The 20,521-nt window shown below is 53.7% G+C and overlaps 1 protein-coding gene across 3 annotated transcripts in view; it reads right to left on the reverse strand.

Moving 5' to 3' along the window:
- APCDD1L (APC down-regulated 1 like) overlaps positions 1–20,521 on the reverse strand; it is a 51,999-nt gene that overhangs the window by 29,602 nt on the left and 1,876 nt on the right. The window contains exons 2-4 of one of the 3 annotated variants that reach the window (XR_005378057.1): positions 20,197–20,280; positions 19,872–20,043; positions 19,292–19,481 (exon numbers count right to left, since the gene is read on the reverse strand). The exons of 1 other annotated variant lie outside the window; for it this stretch is intronic. The gene's annotated coding sequence lies outside the window, so the exon portion shown is untranslated. Of the gene's footprint in view, positions 1–19,291; positions 19,482–19,871; positions 20,044–20,196; positions 20,281–20,521 lie in introns of those variants that run through there. One more of the 3 variants, XR_005378058.1, reaches the window with a different exon arrangement.

Below are 20,521 nucleotides of genomic sequence, written 5' to 3' on the forward strand. Positions count from 1 at the left end.
ATAAAAAATGAAGTGACATATTAATGGACAGGAAATATCAAAAGATAGCTGTTCTCTTCTGATTCACAGACACAATGGATTCCAGTCAAAAATCCCAATTTTTTCTGTAGGCTCTTGACAAGATGGTTATAAAATTTATGTGAAGGAGCAAAGTTGTCAGGAATTGAAGAGAAATAGGATATGGGGCATGCTGTATCAGAGATCGAGATTTATTGAAAACTTGAGTAATTATAAGATTGTATATTCTGTGAAGAGATAAACTGAACAATAGAATAAAGAGCTCAGATACTGATTCATGAAATTTATGAGCTTGATATACGATGGGACTCCTGATCGGTGCGGAAGAGACGTCTATACCATACACAGGACCAGGACCATTGGTTATCCACACAGAAAATGAAAAGAAATCAGAGCCCTTCCTCACACCATACCCTCAAGTCAACTTCCGGTGGCTAAAAGACTTAAATGTAAATGCAAGATGCTAAAATTTTTAGAAGAAAAACGTAAAAGACTGTTTAGGACCTCGAAGTAGCCAAGGATTCTTTTTAAACAAAATGCAAAGAGTGTTAATGCTAGAAGACAAGCTGATCAATATGATTGAATTAAAATTAGGAACTTCTGTTATTCAAAAGACACCTTAAAGAGAACGAGGAGGAAAGCCACAAACCAGGATAAGATGTTTGCAACACAATAACCAGCAAAGAATTAATATACGGAATATGCAAAGAAGTCCTACAAATCTTAAGAGGCAAACAATACAATAGAAAAATAGGCATAAGACACAAGCCAGTATTTCACGGAAGAGGAAACAGAATAGTAAATAAAGCTGTGTAGAGACGTTCAGACCCATTAATAGTCAGGGCCATGCAAATTAAGACCCAACGAAGTAACATTTTATACTCATTAGATTAGCAAAAATTATAAATTCCAAAAATAGCAAGTGTAGCTGGAGATTGGTGGGAGCCCTGCCAGTGGGAGCGTAAATTGGGATAATTACTTTATAAAACAACTCTTGTAAATCAACTTTATAAAAGTTTACAACGTGAGACCCGTGGCTTACAGTTTCTCGCTGTGACTCGCAGCGAGAAATATGTTGAACGTCAACACCCACCAGGCTGCACATGAATGTGCACACGCGCACGTACACACGCGCACACAGATGATGGCAATGGCAGTTTTAGGAAGCAACACTGGCTCTCACTGTGAGACGTCCGCTCTGTAGGATTCTCCGTCCTGGAAGAAAGCACACTGGTTGGGCCCCCTAATGTGATTTCCTAACCCTGTCAGTAAACCACCACTCTGCCTGTGTAACCCTTGCACGCGTGTTACCAGCTGGTGACGAGCATAGGCATGTTTGTAAGAAACTTAGCCCAAGGCTTGAGGAATGTTCTAGACCCAAGAACAAAGAAATAACTTGCAGCAGCCTCACACATTGGAATGTTATATAGCAGGGGGAAATGGATACACCGTGATCGTAACCAGCACACCCCATCCCCCCGACACACACACACACACACACACACACACACACACTCACACATCCTGGAAACATAGAGTGACAAAAGCTTGTGCAGAAGAACCCATGCAGGCTGTAATAGCTCTGGGATAGCTCAAGGACAAGCATGGCTAAAAAATATATTGGGGGCACACCTGCCCTCAAGAGGCAGGGCAAGGACAAACACAAGGAAGGGAACGGAAGGTTGACAGGTGGCTAAAGTCACTGACGAGGTTCTGGTTCTTGGTGTGAGAAGTGGGTTCACCTGGGCGCATTTTATGTTACATTTGAGGGGACACACGGTCTTGTTGAGACCAAGTATTGGGTAATAAGAATGTACGTATGATCAAGTCACTCTCCTGTTTAAAACTCTTCCCGTTTTTAAGTTCCTACAAAATCCAGTTTTTGCCTGGGGTTCCCTCATTGTTTTCCCCTGGGGCTCTGCGCACGGTGCACCCTGACCTCCTGTTAAATTTTTAACCACAGCCAATGTGATGGGCCAAATGTTTGTGCCCTCCCAGAATGTGTATGTCGAAGCCCTGCTTCCCCGGGGTGGTGGCATTTGGAGGTAGGGCCTTTGGGAGATGGGAAGTTTAGATGCGGTCGTGGGGCTGGAGCCCCCATGATGGGACTAGTGCCCTTACAAGAATAGCAGGACACCCGGGCCGTCTCTCAGCCGTGTGAGGACGCAGCATGAAGGTTAACCAGGGGGTGGGCCCCCACCAGACTGAGAATCTGCTGGTGCCTGGATCTTGGGCCTCCCAGGCTCCCAAACGGCGAGAACGGCAGGTGGAAGCCTCTCTGTGTGCGGTGTTTGCTGTAGCGGCCTGAAATGACCAACCTACCGGGCTTGGACTCACCGCAGGGCCTTTGTACTTGGCGCTGTCCCAGGGATGTTCTTTTTGCTCATTCTTCTGGCTCATTCTTATTCTTTTTTTTTTTTTTTAAGATTTTATTCATTTATTCATGAGAGACACAGAGAGAGAGGCAGAGACACAGGCAGAGGGAGAAGCAGGCTCCACGCAGGGAGCGCGACGTGGGACTCGATCCCGGGTCTCCAGGATCAGGCCCTGGGCTGAAGGTGGTGCTAAACCACTGAGCCACCCGGGCTGCCCTCATTCTCATTCTTTACCTCAAGTGTCACCTCTTTGATGAGAACTTACCAATGATCCTTGGGCCTTCTGGTGCCCCCAGAGTCTGTTCCCCTCCTCACCTCCCCTAACAGGGAACAATGGGATACTGGTCACCACCTTCCCAGCACTGACCACCGTTAGTGCATGGCGGGGCACTTGCTGATCACGGGCCTCTTCAGCTGACTGTGAGCTCAGGGAGGCTGGGATGCCTCGGTCTCGCTCACCTTGTCATCTGCCAAGCCTGGTGCCATATCTGCCAGGGTCTCACAGCAAACACTGGCTGCCAGGACCAGCTACATGGTTTGCGGGCCCCAGTGCGTATTCAAAAAAGCAGGGCCCGTGCTCAGAAACTAAAGAATTTCAAGGTGACAGCAGGGCACTAAACACAGCTCAGAGGGGCTCCTGGGTGGCTCAGCAGTTGAGCACCTGCCTTAGGCTCAGGGCGTGACCCTGGGGTCCTGGGATCGAGTCCCTGCATCCGGCTCCCTGCAGGGAGCCTGCTTCTCCCTCTGTTTGTGTCTCTGCCTCTCTCTGTGTCGCTCACGAATAAATAAATAAAATCTTTAAAATAAATAAAGAGACCCTTGTCAGCCTGGGACCTGAGGGGACACCCAGGCCACAGCCCCGCAAGGCCCACCCTCTGGCAGGTAAAAGGGGGAGCTCTGGGGCCTTAGCACCACATGCAGCCGGGAGTCCAGTGTGTGACTCTCCGCCCAAGGCTTGCCCCTCCCAGGGCGCCCACTGGCCTTCACTCTCCGGGTGCCTGGGCTCCTGGTGGGTGAGGACCTCCTGTCGTGCCCTGGGGCTGGAACCCAGGCCGGCCGCCAGAGCTGGCTTGGGTCCCCGCTTACGTGGCCTGGGGTGAGAGGCCCGTGCTTTGCTCCCAGGGGCTCAATGTTCTCATCTGTTCAATGGGTTCAGACGCTTGCCTGGGGAAGAGGTAACAGGGGAGGTGCTGCCCCAGGCGGCTGCCGGTGGGGACGGGCCAGCCTGCGTGCTGCTCCTGCCACCGCACAGGAGGCCAGAGGCACGGGCCCCCCCTGGGCTGAGGTGTGGCGCCCCACCCGGGCCATCAGCACAGCCACCTCCTGGCCCTGGGCTGGCTCCGCGGGGGCCAGGACCCCCCCCCAAACCCCGCTCAAAGGTCACTTCGCTTGCGTGACTGTGGGCACCTGGCCCCATCCGCACACCTGTTTACTGTCCCGAGCCTGGGGCTAAGGCAGCCACATGGCTCATTCCTCGAGGGGGAGTGGGGACCACATGACAGGGCGGCGCAGAGCTGCTCACTCTTTATGACTATTTTTACGAGCAGATGAGGGCAAGGGGCATTTCTATTCAGTCCCGCTTCCCCCAAGGTTAATGAGTTCAGGTTGGTTTTCTGAATCCTGAAAAGAAATTTTAGTGTATGCAATTACTGCTTTTATTTAGCAATAACCCGCGCCAAGCTCCGGGTCAGGCGTGGGAGGGCCACGGTGGGGGGAATAAAACACGCAGCGGCGCCAGAGGGGCTCGCAGCCCTGCCGGGGAGCCGGACCCCAGATGCACCCCTGCGGAGCGGTGGGCGAGGGGGTGCCCCGGGGCGGGCCGGCTGCGTTCTCGGCAGGTGGAGCCACGTGGCTCTCCAGCAGGTGCCTTGCTGGGCGCCGCGCGTGGGCCCGGCACCCGTCCCCCGCCCCCCGGGCGGCAGGTGTACCCAGACACAGAGGTGGCTCAAATGATCCCGCGGATCAAACAGAAGGACGAATAACCGGTGCAAACGGGAGATAAGAGCGGTGCCTCTGAGAAAGACCAGCTGCGAGGGCTCCCCACGGTCGGGGCCCTGGGAAGGGATTTTGGGGCGGGAGGCGTGGGGAGTAAGTCGGGGCTGCCCGGGGGGGCCCGCAGCAGGACAGGGGGGTATGGTGTGTGCAAAGACCCCGAGGAGGGGCCGAGCAGGGAACAGACCAGGGAGGGAAGGAGCTGCTGTGGCTGGAGCCCCACTTGCAGGGGGAGAGTGGGGTGAGAGGCTGGCGGTGGCCAGGTGGGGTGGGCCGTGAGGCTGGCACATGGGGGGGCAGTTTGGACTTTATCGGGGGGCATCAGAAGCCTTGGAGACACTAGGAGTGGAGCAGCCCGGGAGGCCTGAGCCTCCGGAGTGGAGGGTGCAGGGGCAGGAGACCCCCAGGGGCCTTCTGGTGGGCCAGGCAAGGATGGGGGAGGCCTGGGTCATGCCCAGAAGAAAGGGGGCGTCATTAATAAGACTCTCAACTACTGTTAAGTGAAAAAAAAATGTAGAGAAGCCACTATTCAAATTTGCATGTATGTATTATGATGTCTGTGCTTGCAGACGTGGCCATGAGGTCCCCCCACAGAGCGAGGCTGCAGGAAGGTCTGAACAGGGGCTGCAAGGTGGCCCTGAGCCCCTGGGTGGGCTGCGTGGGGCACAGCTCGCGGCCCGTGGAGCCGAGAGCCCTGGAGGCACAGCAGGTGGTGACTGGGGTTTAGGGAGTTGGGTCTGAGGTGTCTGGGGGCCCCCAGTGTGCCCGAGGGGTGGAGGCCCAAGGAATGGACCATGAAGGAGGCGCCTGGGCCCTTCGTTCGCCGAGGCAAGTCTGGGCAATGTCACAGACACCTGTCCGTGTGAGCAGGGAGGAGACAGGGCAGAGGTGCTGGGAGGCAACACGGGCCAGTTTGCCTGGGCACCTACGTCTGGCCAGTGTAGACCGAGGAGCTGAGATTTTGGGTTATGAATGAACTTTAAATTTAGCTTAGTTTCAGATTTACAGAAAAGTTGGGAAGATAGTACAGAGTTTTCATGTACCTGCCCCCCCCCCCTTCCTATTAACATTTTACATTATGTGGCATGTTTGTCACCCTGGATGAAACCGTATTGATACATCATTATTAACTGAAGTTTATACTTTATTGAGATTTCCTTAGGTTTTGTTTTGTTTTTACCTAACGTCCCTTTTTGGAGAAACTGGATTTTAAATTTAATTTACATTTGAAAACTAAAACTCAGTTCAGTTATTTTAAAAACATACATTTTGGAACCACTTGGGCTGGTGCATGTCCTTTTCAACGGTGAATTGTAAGAAACCGAAATATGGATTGAGTCTTTCTTTTTCTTTTTTTTTTTTTTAATTTATTTATGATAGTCACAGAGAGAGAGAGAGAGAGAGAGGCAGAGACACAGGCAGAGGGAGAAGCAGGCTCCATGCACCGGGAGCCTGATGTGGGATTTGATCCCGGGTCTCCAGGATCGCGCCCTGGGCCAAAGGCAGGCGCCAAACCACTGCGCCACCCAGGGATCCCTGGATTGAGTCTTTCTGATGGAAAATTGTGTCTGAAATGGGATGTGCTGTAACTGTAAAACTACAGGCCAGATTTTGAAGACTTGCTATGAAAAAAGAACGTGAACCTCCTCAATAAGCTTAAAATATTGATTATGTGTTGAAACAACAATATTTGGATCCGTTGGGTTAAGGAAAATGTAGAATTAAATATATAATTAAACCAATTACAATAGATAATTATGTATAATTTCCTCTCATTCTGTTTACTTTTGAAAAAAGGTGGCTACTAGACCATTTAAAATTGTGTTAGTGGTCACCAGCCACACTGTTTTAAGGGACAGGAGCCTGCAAGAGACAGAGGAGTGCCTTTGGGGAGTAGGAGCAAAACCATAAGGAAGCAGGGGGGTCGGAGAACAGATGAGGAGAAGCTGGGTGGGCTGCCTGGGGCTGGGGGCCTCCGGAAGCAGGGAGGGAGGAGGAGGATGGGGCACGCTCAGAAGGAGCCCCACAGAGGAGGCGGGATGGGGTCAGTTGCGGGGACCCTTGGAGGGGGCACAGGGAGGCCTGACAAGATGTTGCAGGAATTTAGGGAGCCTGTTCCAGGACTGAACAGGAGAAGGTGTGGGTCTCTGGAAGTGGCCAGTGCGGGTGACATCCTGTGAGACTGATCCTTCCCAATTCGCTCACAGCGTGTGCAGGACGCCGGCCCAGTGGCGCTGGTGGAAGGGCAGGTGGAAGGGCAGGTGGAAGGGCAGGTGTAGCACAGCCTGAGTGGAGGCTGGAGGAGGCAGCGGTGGGCGGATGCAGGAGGCCTGCATCATGTAGGGTCACGTCTGCGGCTCCGTGTCCAGCTCGGGTCCACCTCGACACTCCGCTCCACAGAGGAGGGACTTGGACCCTCGTGACATACTGTTCGGCCCCTGGGACAAAGCACCACGCTGGGGCTTCCAGCACAGAAATGGATTCTGTCCCAGTTCTGGAGGCTGGAAGTCCCAGATCAAGGTGTGGGCAGGGTGGGTGCCTTTGCAGCCTCTCCCGGGCTTCCTGTGTCTTCACATGCCCTCCAAGCGTCCCCACCTCAGGTAACACCAGTCATGGTGGAGTAGGGCCCACCCGTGACCTCAGTCTCACTCCAGCAGGTCTGCAAAGACCCTCCTGCAAATAAGGTTGCATTCCGAGGTCCTGGGGTCACCACTGCAGCCCATGAATTTGGGGGAGGGGGAGACACAATTCAACCCATACCGCTTACCCAAGCCCACGCTGCTGGTGGGATGCAGGACCATATCCGGCTTCTATTAATACATTCTCATTATTAAAAAATAATCCAATGTAGGGAAGCAGAATCCCTTATTAGTACACTCAACATCCTTCCCCCTTCCTGTCAGCAACCATTATTATTAGTTTGTGTATCTTTCCAGACCTTTTAAAATGGAGGAACATACATAAATATGTGTTGTTGGGTTGAGGGAGGGGGCAGGCTGTTTTTAAAATAAAATTTAAACCCTTGTTACGGTGAAAAACCTGGCTAATGAAAATTATGTTTCAAAACAGACTGAGGCATTCTTTGTGCTAAATATGGTGTTCTTTGTCTCATTTGCAATGGCAAAGTCCCTTGTTTCAAAAAAAAAAAATACATTATTAAGAGGCCTTACAATACAAACTACATTTTCCAATTCAATAGCGTACAAGGTCAGCGAAGCAAAGACAATGTAAACTAGCTTCAAAAGTGTCTTGTTCAATAATGAAATTTGTTCCGAGGGGCCAGCATTATAATCAGAGCCTGGTGCAGGCTGGCTGTGCACAGCGCAAGTTTTAGCCTCCGGAATGAACCCCCTCGCTGGCTGGGAACCTATGAAAGGCTGCTTAATGCAGCCCCAGACATCACAGCTCCTGATTAACAAGGATATAATTTCTCGGAGTTAAAAACAAAAGAAAAAGGATGCCGTTCACATCGTTGCCTTTCCTGAATTGGCCCCTGGAAACAGAAAGGCCCGCAAGCCACTGGTCCAGCTGGGAGCTGATGGGGACGGGCTTGACCGGGGAGAGGGTCCCAGGGGGGCCGGTGGGACCAAAGGGAGCACTTTTAGGAGAGTCCGTGTGAGCCGGCCAGCTGAGCTGCATCTAGGTCTGGAGGCCCGCTGCACCTGGTGCCTGCACCCTTGGCTCCGGCCTGCGTGTCAGCGTTCCGACTGCTGACCCTCCACTGGTGCTTAGGGAAACGATGACAGTGTGGAGCGCCCTTCCTCACGTCCTCTTGGCCAACTCCTCCTTGCCCGGTGCTCGGGGAGGCCTTCCCTGGTTCTCCGAGGGGGGGTGGCCCACCCTCTTGGAGTGTCTCCCGCCTGCACCTGCACCGACTGCTGTCGTTCACCCATCTCTCTGCAGCCCCCTCTGAGTGCCCTGAAGGAGCAGGAGACGGAGCCTTCTGGGAGTGCTAGCCTAGCTGAGAACGTCCCCGCTCTTGGATACCTGCAGCACCGTACTGCTGAACGGGGCTCTTGATTTCCCCCACCTCCAGCCCAGTCCATGTGGGCTACAGTAAGGAAGTCAGAAAGTGAGTTAGAAAAAGGCAACCCTCTGGGTAGGCACAGCCCCCACCCACCAGGGCCCTTGGCTGGGCTTGTGGAGCACAGAGCATGTCACTCTCGTAGAGTGAACAACCTACCCGACAGTACATGGTGGTGCCAGAGCACACATCCGAGAGTTGTCTCTTTATCCCCTGTGGTGAGTTGAATTGTGGTCTCCCAAAAGATACATCAAGTCCTAACTCCCCATACCTGTGAATATGATCTCGGAAATAGGGCGTTTGCAGAGGTAATCAAGCTAAGATGATGTCATACTGGATGAGGGTGGGCCCTAGTCCTTCTCGTGTTCTGAGAAGACAGAGATTTGGACACAGACGCAGAAGACACGGGGAGCAGTGCCGTGTGAAGACAGAGGCAGAGACTGGAGGGACCTGGAGCCACCAAATGCTGGAGGAGGTGAGGAAGGAGGGAGCACAGCCCTGCTGATACACTGACGCTGGCCTTCCAGCCTCCAGAACCAGGAAAGAACGCATTTCTATTGGCTTACGCCCCCGAGTCGGTGGCACCTTGTTGCGGCAGCCCCAGGACCCTGACGCGGCACCCACATGGCATCCACCGACAAGGGGTCCAGCCCCGCAGGTGCAGCCCAGCCGCCCGGGGGTCCACGCTCCGTGCAGCAGCCACGGAGCCTTTCTGAGCCCCTGAACTTGCGCTGGACTTGACCTCAGCCTCGGCCGAGGCCTCCCACTCCCCCGGGGGCGGGCCTGCCCACCCTTCTGACTTGGCCCCGTCACCCTCTCCTGCGGGGCTGTGCTGACTGTCCTCCTGTTCCCGAAACCGGCCAAGGCGGCCTGGTCTTCGGGCCTCTGCACCTGCTGAGCCCTTGACTCGGGTTCCTGGCGTCTCAGAAATTTCCAGGCCGACCCCATTGCATTTCGGCTTTCCAGAGCGAGCTTGACGTCACCTCCTTCCAGGGACCCAGGTACTCCTCATCCTGCAGCCCCGCCCCCTGCCGGCAGCCCCGCCCTCATTGGTCGCCCCGCCCCCCGCCAATCGCCCCGCCCTCATCGGTGGCCCCGCCCCTGCCGATCGCCCCGCCCCCCGCTGATCGCCCCGCCCCCTGCCGACAGCCCCGCCCTCATTGGTCGCCCCGCCCCCGCCAATCGCCACGCCCTCACTGGTCGCCCCGCCCCCTGCCGATCGCCCCGCCCTCATCGGTCGCCCCGCCCCCGCCGATCGCCCCGCCCTCATCGGTCGCCCCGCCCCCTGCCGACCTCCCTGCCCCCGCCGATCGCCCCACCCCCGGCTTTTCTTCATTTCAGAGAGATATCATCACTGGTCATTTTCTCGTTTATTTGTTTGCTTATTTATTGCCTGCACCCACCTCCCCGCCCCAACCCCAGCACCCAGCTAGCACCTGGGCCCACTCCCGTGGCTCGCTCCGCGCGGTGCAGAGGAGCACCCCCGACACAGTAGGCACCCCCTGAATGCCTGTCGAATTGCTGAATATTTGAATGAGCTGAAGTTACATGAAGTTATCCAAAAACACAATAGATGTGTGCTCATTCATCTGCGCTCCCTGAATTAGAATTTGGAGGAGGGAGAGAGAGGCGTTTGTCTTTGTACTTAAGCAGGATAAAAAAAGAAAAGAACTTTCTGAGCAAATTATCTATGTAAACAGGGAGTATGCTTCACCGTGTTAATAATGAACTCCTCCAAGTGTTTGAGGCCAGCCGCCCTGGCCTCAAACACTTGGAGGATGGCTCTGGTGATGAATATGCAAATTCCAGGTGAATCTGTGTCCTTGGTGAAACCCTGATGGGATGGGGGCGGTGGGTGGGGGCCTGAGGGTCCCAGCCTGTCCTCCCCTGGGCAATAATGAGTGCAATCATGAATGCCCTGGTTGGGAATGGACTTGGCTCTTCACGTGGACCCTGGAACGGCGACGTTTCTGGAATTCAGGTGGTCCCTACGCACCTTAGCAGCAGAGCCACAATTCCTGAATTGCCCCAAGCAGGCATTTAGGATCCCTGAACGCAGGAGGGGTGGTGTGCAAGGAGAATGCAGCTGTCATTTGGTCACAAAGTCGTTACCTTCTCTGAGATCTCAAGGGTTACTTCGTTTAGTTTTTGTTTTTTTCCCCCAATGGTTATGTTAAATCGATCTTTTCTGCACAAGGTAGATGAAGATGCAGAAGTCTTGTAAGACCATAGAAGAAAAAAACAAGTCCAAACGTCAATCACTGTAAAATGCCAGGCACTCTTAATCACTGGCAAGTTGGTTTTCATTTCTGTAACTGTGGGCTGCTGTTAAGGAAATTGGAGCCCAACAGATTTGGATAAAGCTGATGGGCTCAACAGTAGGCTTAAGTTTCAAACTATCTAGAAACCACACCCAACCACCAAAAACACATGTTAAAACAACTCTAATTGTAGATTTCAAAGAACAAGTAATTTAGTTTTACTGTGGTTGCTGGTGATTCCAAGCTAAATATATCCGCGTCTTGCTCTCTGTTTTAATGCATATTTTTTTGCAAAGAGTGGGGTTGGGTGTGAGCTCTTGATTTTCTTCCTCTTCTCTGTGTATTTTAATACCGGGACTGGGGGGATGGCAGCTCCGATTTTGTAGTGCACATGGAGCTCCAGGGATAGCTAACAATGGAGACCAAAGCATGGACAGCCTTTAGCTAACTGCTCAAAGAGCATGGCCTCACAGTGGCCATTGGCGGCATTGGTTAGGTGCTTTGGTTGTGAGCAACAGAAGCCACCCCTGACTCATGTAAAAGGAAAGGGAACTCCTTCGAAGGGCGTGGGTGCTCACTGCCCTAAGGGGTGCCCCGGGAACCCAGTTGGTGGGAATCACTCCAGAGCTTCTCTAGGTCATCCGACATGGGCACCATGCATTCAAGCCTCTGGTCACTGCACAAAGATTGGAGGTCCTGGCGCAAGTATCCCGTTTGCCCAGCCTGAGACTCCTGCCCAGCTGGAGGGGAGGCACCCTGACTGCCAAGTCCTCCAGGATGAGAGTCACTGAGGGGAACTGTGCTGTTAGCAGAAGGGGGCATTTGTCCATTGAGTTTTGCTTAAAGCAGAGGACTTGAGGAGTGGGGATTCCTCAGGGCAAAGGGGCCAACAAGAAGCACAGCGAGTCTCCCTGGCTTTGGTGAAGGACCCCGACTCCCTGACTCCCTGGTTCTTCTCTGTGGTCAGCAGTGGGTCTCCTGGCCCCTGGGCTGCCCATGCAGAGACCGTGCTTCTGGGGCCTGGCATCTCGCATGGTCTGGATGGCTCCTGAGAACCCAAAAGCCCGCCAGGCTGCAGTCTTTGCAGGCCTCTGCCCTTCTGAAACATCCTAACCCAGTGGCCTCCAAGTCCTCAGAGGTCAAAGGTCAATGACAGCAGGACCTGAATCACAAGGTGCCCATGAAGAAATAATGTGATGTCCCCTACTGTGCTTAATGAGAGCAGGTGCCTGGTGGACGTCAGCTGTTGCTGATTCTGGTCCATCCAGAGCTCTGGTCTGGCCTCAGACACCCTATAGGGATGGACTCTGGCCCCATCTGTCCTGAGGCCCCATCTGCTTGATGGGACACCTTTGGCATCCCTGTCTCCTTGTAGCACAGAGTGGGGCGGGGGCCTGTTCAAATGTCTGACCGGTTGGGACCTTGCTGTTTCCCAAATCAATTCCCTGGGAACCCTAGCCTGCCTAAGAGCTTCTCTACTGCCAGGGACCCTGGTGCCATTCAGGGGTGATTCCACGTCCGACCCCCAGGAACCCCCACCCTGCAGCCAGGGTCGGGTTTGGCCAGTCCCACCCTCCACGACTTCTCTAACGGGACTCTCCTGCTGGGGTCCTGACAAACCCAGGGGACCGCAAGTCTGGGAGGCTGCAAACCCAGCCCAGAGGGAACTGATCCTGGAGGAAACACAGGAGAAGCAGAGAGGGAGAAATCACCCATAGTCACAGCTCTCAGACATCACCCCTCGCCTCCTCTGTTTTCCTCTAGGTTATTTTTTTTCTTTTGTTGTTGTTTTAAGAGAGAGAAAGGCGCAGGCAGGGACAGAGGGGAAGAGAGAGAGAGAATTTTAAGCAGGCTCCATGCCCAGAGCAGAGCCCAACGTGAGGCTCCATCTCACAACCCTGAGATCATGACCGGAGCTGAAATCAAGAGTCGGACGCTTAACCCGCTGAAACACCCAGGCGCTCGCTCTTCTCCTGGTTTATTTTTACTGAATAAGGACGCACCCCCGCCAATGCAAACAGAAGCGAGATCAAATGTACAGACACCGTGTTTCTGTTCTAACGTTATGTCAAAAATATCTTTCCCTGTCATTCAATGCTTTTTGTGACATATAACTTTGTGGGTGCATAATTCCCTCAAAGTTTATTCAGGTCATTACCTAATGGTGGAATATTTAGGTTCTGGTCCCCTGGCCTCCCTTCCCTCCCTGGGTCCCTGGATATGGCTTGATGCTGTCCACCTGCTTCTTCTTTTTTTTTTTTTTTTTAAGATTTTATTTATTTATTCATGAGAGACACACAGAGAGAGGCAGAGACACAGGCAAAGGGAGAAGCAGGCTCTCTGTGGGGAGCCCAATGTGGGGCTCAATCCCAGGACCCCGGGATCACGCCCTGAGCCGAAGGCAGAGGCTCAACCACTGAACCACCCTGGTGCCCCTGTCCCACCTGCTTCTGAGCTGCAGGCTGATCACATAACTTCTAGAGTCTCCACTTCCCAGAAACACCTGCTGCCATTGCACCCACCTGCGGGGCCTTCAGCTGCAACACTAGGTGCCGTGGGCTGATTTGTTCCCCGTCCCCAAATATGTTCAAGTCTTAACCCCCAGAACCTCACTCAGGACGTCCCCTTATTTAGAAATGGGGTCATCACAGACGTAAACCATGAGAACGAGGTCCTGCTGGAGAGTGATTAGGGTGCTCTAATCCAGGATGACTGGTCTCCTGACACGAAGAGGTGAAGAGGCACATGCACACAGGGCAGCCGCGTGATGCTGCAGGCAGGCGCTGGAGGGAGGGATGCTTCGAAAATCAGGGTAGGCCACAGATTCCCAGCAAACAGCAGAAGCTATAGGAGGCGAGGGAGGATCGTGCCCTACAGGTTTCAGAGGGAGCATGGTCCTGCTCACACCTGCATATCGGATTCCCAAAACGTGAGACTGTACATTTCTGGTGTTCTAAGGCACCCGGTTGGCGGTCCCTTGTGCAGCAGCCTTAGGAAACAAGTAGAGTTCCCACAGCCCTAGTTCCCACAACATGTGGCACCTAACCACCCACCAGAACAGGTGGGCCCTGTGCGTATGTGGTCGGGCAACCCCAAGCCCCCTCGCGCCTGCAGAAGCAGGAACCTGGGCTCCTGATCCCCTCCGCCCCAGGCTCTGTGCCCCCATCCTCCTCAGACCCAGTCCAGCCACCATTTCTGACCCTTCCTCCCCAGCCATGCTCCTTCTGTCCCCAGATGTCTTGCAGCGTCCAAAAGAAGCCGTGTAGCCTGGTCTCAATACTGGAACCTGCAGGCGGTGTCCTGTCCCTCAGCAACGGTGGGAGCGACACCCACCAAGCGCTTGTCCTGTGCCTGGCACTGTGCTCCCCTCCCCCCCGCCCCTGCCATAGTCTCACCTACTCTTCACAGAAACCCCATGGGCTGGGCCTTCCTGTGCAAAGGAAGGGGGAACCCGAGACAAGAAGGGTCAAGTCGTTAGCAAGTCAGGGGGGCAGCTGGAGTTGGAATGTGGGAAGGTGCTTCCAGAGCCCGGCCCGCTCTGCCGTCTTCACGGACGGACAGACAGCCAGGGTCCTTCCACTTCAGCAGCTCTCTGATCCAGCATGCAGTCAGCGGATACAGCCAACTGTCGTGCTGGTGCACCTGCAATCTCTGCACTGTGCTCCCCCATCGGGCCATGCCTGGAAAGCACCAGCCCAGACCCCTCGGGTGAGCACATCTCCTGGTGCCCGCACCTGGCACCGAAGCCTGGCTCTCGGAGGGAGGTGCAGGGCAGGGAGGCCCTTGCCTGGATTCTGACCTTGACAATCACTGGCAGGGGGAGCAGCTCGGGCAGGAAGCTCCGTGGCCTACAAGTCTGGGCCTTGGGTGCCTGGTCTTACTTCTGTCTTCTGTGAAATGTGCCCATGACATGGTGGGGGGGTGGGAGATGGGGTGTCACGAGAATCAAATGAAGAAAACAATACCTGAGCTCTGCCCCTCTCCCCAGGGAAAGCCAGTCTCTCCTCCCTCCCTCCCTCTCTCTCATATACACTCTACACGTGGTCATTTATGGTAAGAATATCTAGCCATCTATTCTCCTCTCTCCTCTCTATGTACATTTAGCTGGTAGTCTGTGGGCCATTGCCCAGGTTCCCATAGACGTGAGAAGGAGGAGGGAAGCTTGAGTGGACAAATGGTAGACTGGGGAAAACTGCGATAGATACAGGAAATGATTTATTTTCTATATATAAAGAGCAGTAACAAATCAATAAGAAGAGAAGATTTTTTCAGAAGTCCAATACAAAAATGGGTAAAGGATATGACCAGACAGACCCTAAGAAAATCACTAAAAGGGGTCCAGAGAAATACAAGTAGACGTTTCTGTTTGCTCATAATCAAAGGGCTGCATGGAACATTTTTCTATTTCTTGTGCTCATGGATTGGAAGAACAAATATTGTTCAAATGTCTATGCTACCCAGAGCAATGTATACATTCAATGCAATCCCTATCAAAATACCATCAATTTATTTCACAGAGTTGGAACAAATAATCCTAAAATTTGTGTGGAACCAGAAAAGACCCCCCCCCCCCCAAGTAGCCAAAGGAATGTTGAAAAGAAAACCAAAACTGGTGGTTTTGGGCTTCACAATTCTGGGCTTCAACCTTGATTACAAAGCCATAATCATCAAGACAGTGTGGTACTGACACAAAAACAGTCACAGAGATCGATGGAACAGAATAGAGACCCCAGAAATGGACCCTCAGCTCTATGGTCAACTAATCTCTGAAAAAGCAGGAAAGAATATCCAATGGAAAAAAGTATCTTCAACAAATCGTGTTGGAGAAATTGGACAGCCACGTGCAGAAGAATGAAACTGGACCATTTCCTCACACCACACACAAAGATAGACTCAAGATGAATGAAAGACCTAAATGTGAGACAGGAATCCATCAAAACCGTAGAGGAGAACGCAGGCAGCAATCTCTTTGACCTCGGCCGCAGCAACTTCTTACTAGACACGTCTCCAAAGGCAAGGGAAACAAAAGTAAAAATGAACTATTGGGACTTTATCAAGATAAAAAGCTCTTGCACAGCAAAGGAAACAGTCGACGAAACCAAAAGGCAACCTACAGAACAGGAGAAGATATCTGCAGATGACACATCAGATAAAGGGCTAGTATCCGAGATCTATGAAGAACTTATCAAACTCAACAGCCAAAGAGCAAATAATCCAGTCAAGAAATGGGCGGAAGTCATGAACAGACATTTCTCCAAAGGCCTACGCATGGCCAACAGACGCATGAAACAATGCTCAATGTCACTTGACATCAGGGAAATACGAATCAAAACCACCATGAGATCCCACCTCACACCAGTGAGAATGGGGAAAATTAACAAGTCAGGAAACAACAAATGTTGGAGAGGATGTGGAGAAAGGGGAGCCCTCTTACCCTGTTGGTGGCAATGCAAGCTGATGCAGCCTCTCTGGAACACAGTGTGGAGGGTCCTCAAGAAGTCAAAGATGGAGCTACCGTGTGACCCAGCAATTGCACTACTGAGTATTTCCCCCAAAGATACAAATGTACTGATCTGAAGGGGCACCTGCACCCCAATGTTTATGGCACTAATGTCTACAAGCGCCAAACTGTGGAAAGAGCCCAGACATCCATCCACAGGTGAAAGGATTAAGAAGATGTGGTCTCTATCTACAACCGAACACTACTCAGCCATCAGAAAATGAAATCTTGCCATTTCCACCAATGCGGATGGAGCCAGAGGGTATTATGCTAAACAAAATAAGTCAGAGAAAGACAATTATCCTATGCTCTCACTCATATGTGGAATTTAAGAAGCAACACAGAGGATCATAGGGGAAGAGAGGAAAAAATAAAAGAAGATGAAATCAGAGAGGGAGACAAAGCATAAGAGACTCTTAATCACAGGAAACAAACTGAGGGTGGCTGGAGGGGATGTGGGTGGGGAGATGGGGTAACCGGGTGATGGGCATTAAGCCTCCTTAATCGCGGGACGTGATGAGCATGGGGTGTTATATAAGACTGATGAATCACTGGCCTCTACCCCTGAAACCAATCATACATTATGTATTAATTAATTGAATTTAAAGAAAAAAATTTTTAAAAGAACTCCATATATCAGAAAAAAAAGAAAATCAAAGGCCTGCAAATCTAAAGAACTGAGAATTACTGTTGGCAAGATTTTTAAAGAATGCTAAGGGTCGGCCAGGGTGGGAACTGGCGCTCCCGCGGGCCATCTGTGGGGAGCGCGGACTGGTACAACCCATCGGGAGGGAAGGTCAGCAAACAAACGTCACGCACACAGTCTGCTGCAGCAGTTCCACCGTTAGGCATTTGCAGGCAAGTGTGCAGGGGCAGGGCAGGCTGGGGGAGAGAACAGTGTTGTCGGCAGGAGGAACCGCGTGTGGGCGCGTGGACACCGTGGTAGAAAGGACTTCGTCGTGGTGGCTGGTGACCGCCGTCTTCTCTGCGGTGGAGAAAGCTTGTCTGTGAAATGTGTGGGGGTGAGGGTGAGATGGGGGCGGAGGGGCGCAGAGGGGCGGGAGAGAAGACAGAGTCGCTTGGAAGAGGGGCGAGTGGGGCCTTCCAGCCTTCCAGCACCGCTAACGGACTGGGCACTGGGGGAGCCTGGGGGCCTGAAACACCAGCTGGAGGCCCTTGTCCTGGCGCTGGGAGGCAGGTGGCACTCCCTACACCCAGGGGCTTCGGGGGCTGGGAAGCGAATCCGGGCAACTTCCCAGCTCATGCTGCCCTCACATGGCTCTGTTTGCTCTTGGATGCCTCCAGTGACGGGAGGCTCACTAATTCTAGAGGCAGCCCATTCCTCGCCCGCTGAAAACCCTTCAGTGGGCCACTGCAGTGCCTGTGACACAAAGTCTGCTTCCTTTCCAAGACCCCCAGGTCCTCCGTGATTGACCCTGGCTGCCTCCGAGCTCACCCACACCTGCCCCTTGGCCCTTCACTCTCCCCTTTCCGGCCCCAGTGGCCCCCTCTGCCGTCCCCTGACACAGCGGTGCCTCCTCCCGCACCTAGGCTTTTGCACATGCTGGTACCTCTCCCTGGACGGTCCTCCTCTTCCTCCCCACCTCTTCCTCCAGTTAACCCTTCCTCTTTCGTCAGGTTCCAGCGAGCGTGTCAGGGGCTAGGCTAGATGCCCCTGCACACACTCTGTGCAGCGCTCATCGCTCCCTAATTCGTGGCTCATCTGAGATTGCGTCGCCCGCCTGAGTCCGGCCTCCACGGGGATGGCGAGCTGCCTCCTGGCTTCAGCGCCGCCCGCCGAGGGCCGGGTGCTCCGCGAGGCCCGGGGCCGGGACGCTGAACGGAGCCTCGCGTGGGCTCCTCCCCACTGGATGCCTGCTTGGGTCAGCGCCCCCGCCCCCTGCCACCAGCCGTGGGTGCCGCCAGCACTGCCATTTCACAGAGAAGGGGACTGAGGGCGGCGGCCGAGGCTGCGGGGTCACGGGGGGCAGCTAAGCCCAGGTTCCCCAGGCAGAGGAGGCAGACACGGTGCTCTCGGGGACACACAGGACATCAGAGGGGAAGGAGACGGACATGGAGAGACCTCGCAAACTCGGGGTGGTTCGGCGGCAGAGCGGGGCCTCCTCCTCCCTCTGCGATTTCGAGCCCCGCGCCCGGCGGGGAGGGCCGGGGGATCCACGGGGCGGGGTCCTCACACTTAACCACACTGGTCCCAACTCGCTGATGGGGATGCGGGGGACAGGACGGGAAGGTGACGGAGCTGGAGGGGACCAGGTCCGTCCAAGTCCCCAGATGCTGCTCTTAAGGTCCCTGGAGCTCACAAGACGGGCGTTGGGCCCAGCCCAGCCCAGCGGGCTCCGGGCACCAGGTAGGGGTCCCGGTGGGCACGGCCCGGCCCACGATTCCCTCCAGCTGGGGGTCTGACATCCTCTGGGATGCGCTGGGCTCGCTGGGACACCGTCACTCCCCTCTCCTGCTCTGCAGCTCCCTTACCGGGTCTTACATGGTTTCCTGTATCGGGGTCTTTTGGAGACTCCAGGTGTCCCAGGAGGGCCGGGGACCCGCTCGGTACCAAGGGTTCCTGGAAGCCGTTCTGGTTTAGGGAACAACTGCGCCAGCCCCCTGGTCACAGTTCATGGCCACCCCCGGTGCCAGCTTCCAAATCTAGGTCTCTCCCTACCGCCCCCCTGGCTTGGCCCCGGGGCCCTCGAGCTCAAACCGGTTTGAGCGCCCCCCCTTCCTCTGCACTGGGCTCTCGATCCTCGTTTTCTAGGCGGGCTCGGGCTCTGGTGGTGAAAGCAGCGTATCTCAGAAGTTTTATCAGGGGCTCATTCTGGCTTGAAGCTTTCATTAACGTAGTTAACTTCCAATACATTGCACAAATGTTTCTTCATGTGTGGCTTCTAACTGGTCTGCTATCCAGATGGTTTTGAAATTAAGGAAGCTGCTATATTTGCCTTGAGCCGGTTATTTTGAATTTGGAGATTAGAGCCCCGGTCAGGAGATAAGCAAAACAGCTGCCCGCGCCCCCCCCCCCCCGCCCCCAGCGACCTGTCCCCGGCAAGATGAAGTTTCCGATGACAATGTACTTCATTTTGAACAACTAATTCAATAACCGATCTTTATTCACATTTGACTTTCGGATGAGCGTGTTTAAGTCCATTCTCTTCCCGGTTTCTATTCCGGGTTTGCAAACGGAGTCCCACACCAACAACTCATTTATTACGGAATGGCCCGTGACTGCTCTAGTTAATCTGCCTCGAGATGATAACTTGCCATCACAAAGTATATGGCTCGAGATAAAAGCAGGACTGAAATTAGAAAAAAGAAATACAAATGAGGGGGGAAATAAAAAAATGAAGCCAGGTTTTTTTTTTTTTTTTTCATTTTTTTCCCCCCTCAAGCATAAACTTGTTGAGTAAGGAGATTTTTAAAAGCCAGAAATTGCTGTGGTGCGAAGCAAAGCTGGAGGCTGGTAAACTGGCATGAGACCCGGGTTTGCAGGAAGGTCTGCCGTGGCGGGGAGCTAACCACTACCCGCAGCTGTGCTCCCATCGTCCCCCCAGGACGCTTTCAGAGACAAGAGGGAGGGAGAAACCCACGTTCAAATTAGAAGCCACCTAAGCTGTGTTGTTTCTCTTGGGCCCCCACTGTGCCTTTGAATTCCTGATTGCTCAGAGCGAGAACAAAATTCATCTGACCTGGTGATTTTGAGAGATTCATTTGAAAAGCTACCAGCAGTCCGTCTGGCCCTACCAAGGGTTCTCGGACAGGGGCTCCGTTGCTCCCCGATTACTCCTCGACCGGGGGACATTGGGCGGTGTCTGGAGACCTTTGTGGTTGTCATAACCGGGAAGATGTTGCTGCTGGCATCTGGGAGGGGAAAGGCCGGGGATACTGCTAAACATCCTATGCCCCCGCCCCCACCTCCCCCCAACCCCGCCAGCAGAGGAGGATTTGGACCACAACGTGGGTAGTGCTCTGTGTGTGTGTGTGTGTGTGTGTGTACACTCAGTGGGAACTCACCCGCTGGGCCGCGTACGTGCCATCCTGTGCCAAATCCACACTGGAGGCCCGAGGTTCAGGCATGCCCCAGCTCAGGTACCTAAACTGGTAAGTATCTGAGGGATTAAGTGGGTTCTGTTCCCTTTCACCAGAGCAAAAGGAGCCGGTTGCCTGGTGATGCAGCCAGTGGCGAAAAGAACTTTCGAAAGTAGAGTTCAGTGGAAAATGGTACCCGAGTTAAGAGCAGGGAACCGTGAAGGCCGCCCGCCAGGGACTGCCCCCTTTCAGCCTCTGCGTCTACCTCGGGGGTTGGGGGGCAGTGGGCCTGTTGTGGCCTCGGTGCACC

The sequence above is a fragment of the Canis lupus genome, chromosome 24 (assembly GCF_011100685.1).
Source record: "Canis lupus familiaris isolate Mischka breed German Shepherd chromosome 24, alternate assembly UU_Cfam_GSD_1.0, whole genome shotgun sequence".
Taxonomy (NCBI): domain Eukaryota; kingdom Metazoa; phylum Chordata; class Mammalia; order Carnivora; family Canidae; genus Canis; species Canis lupus.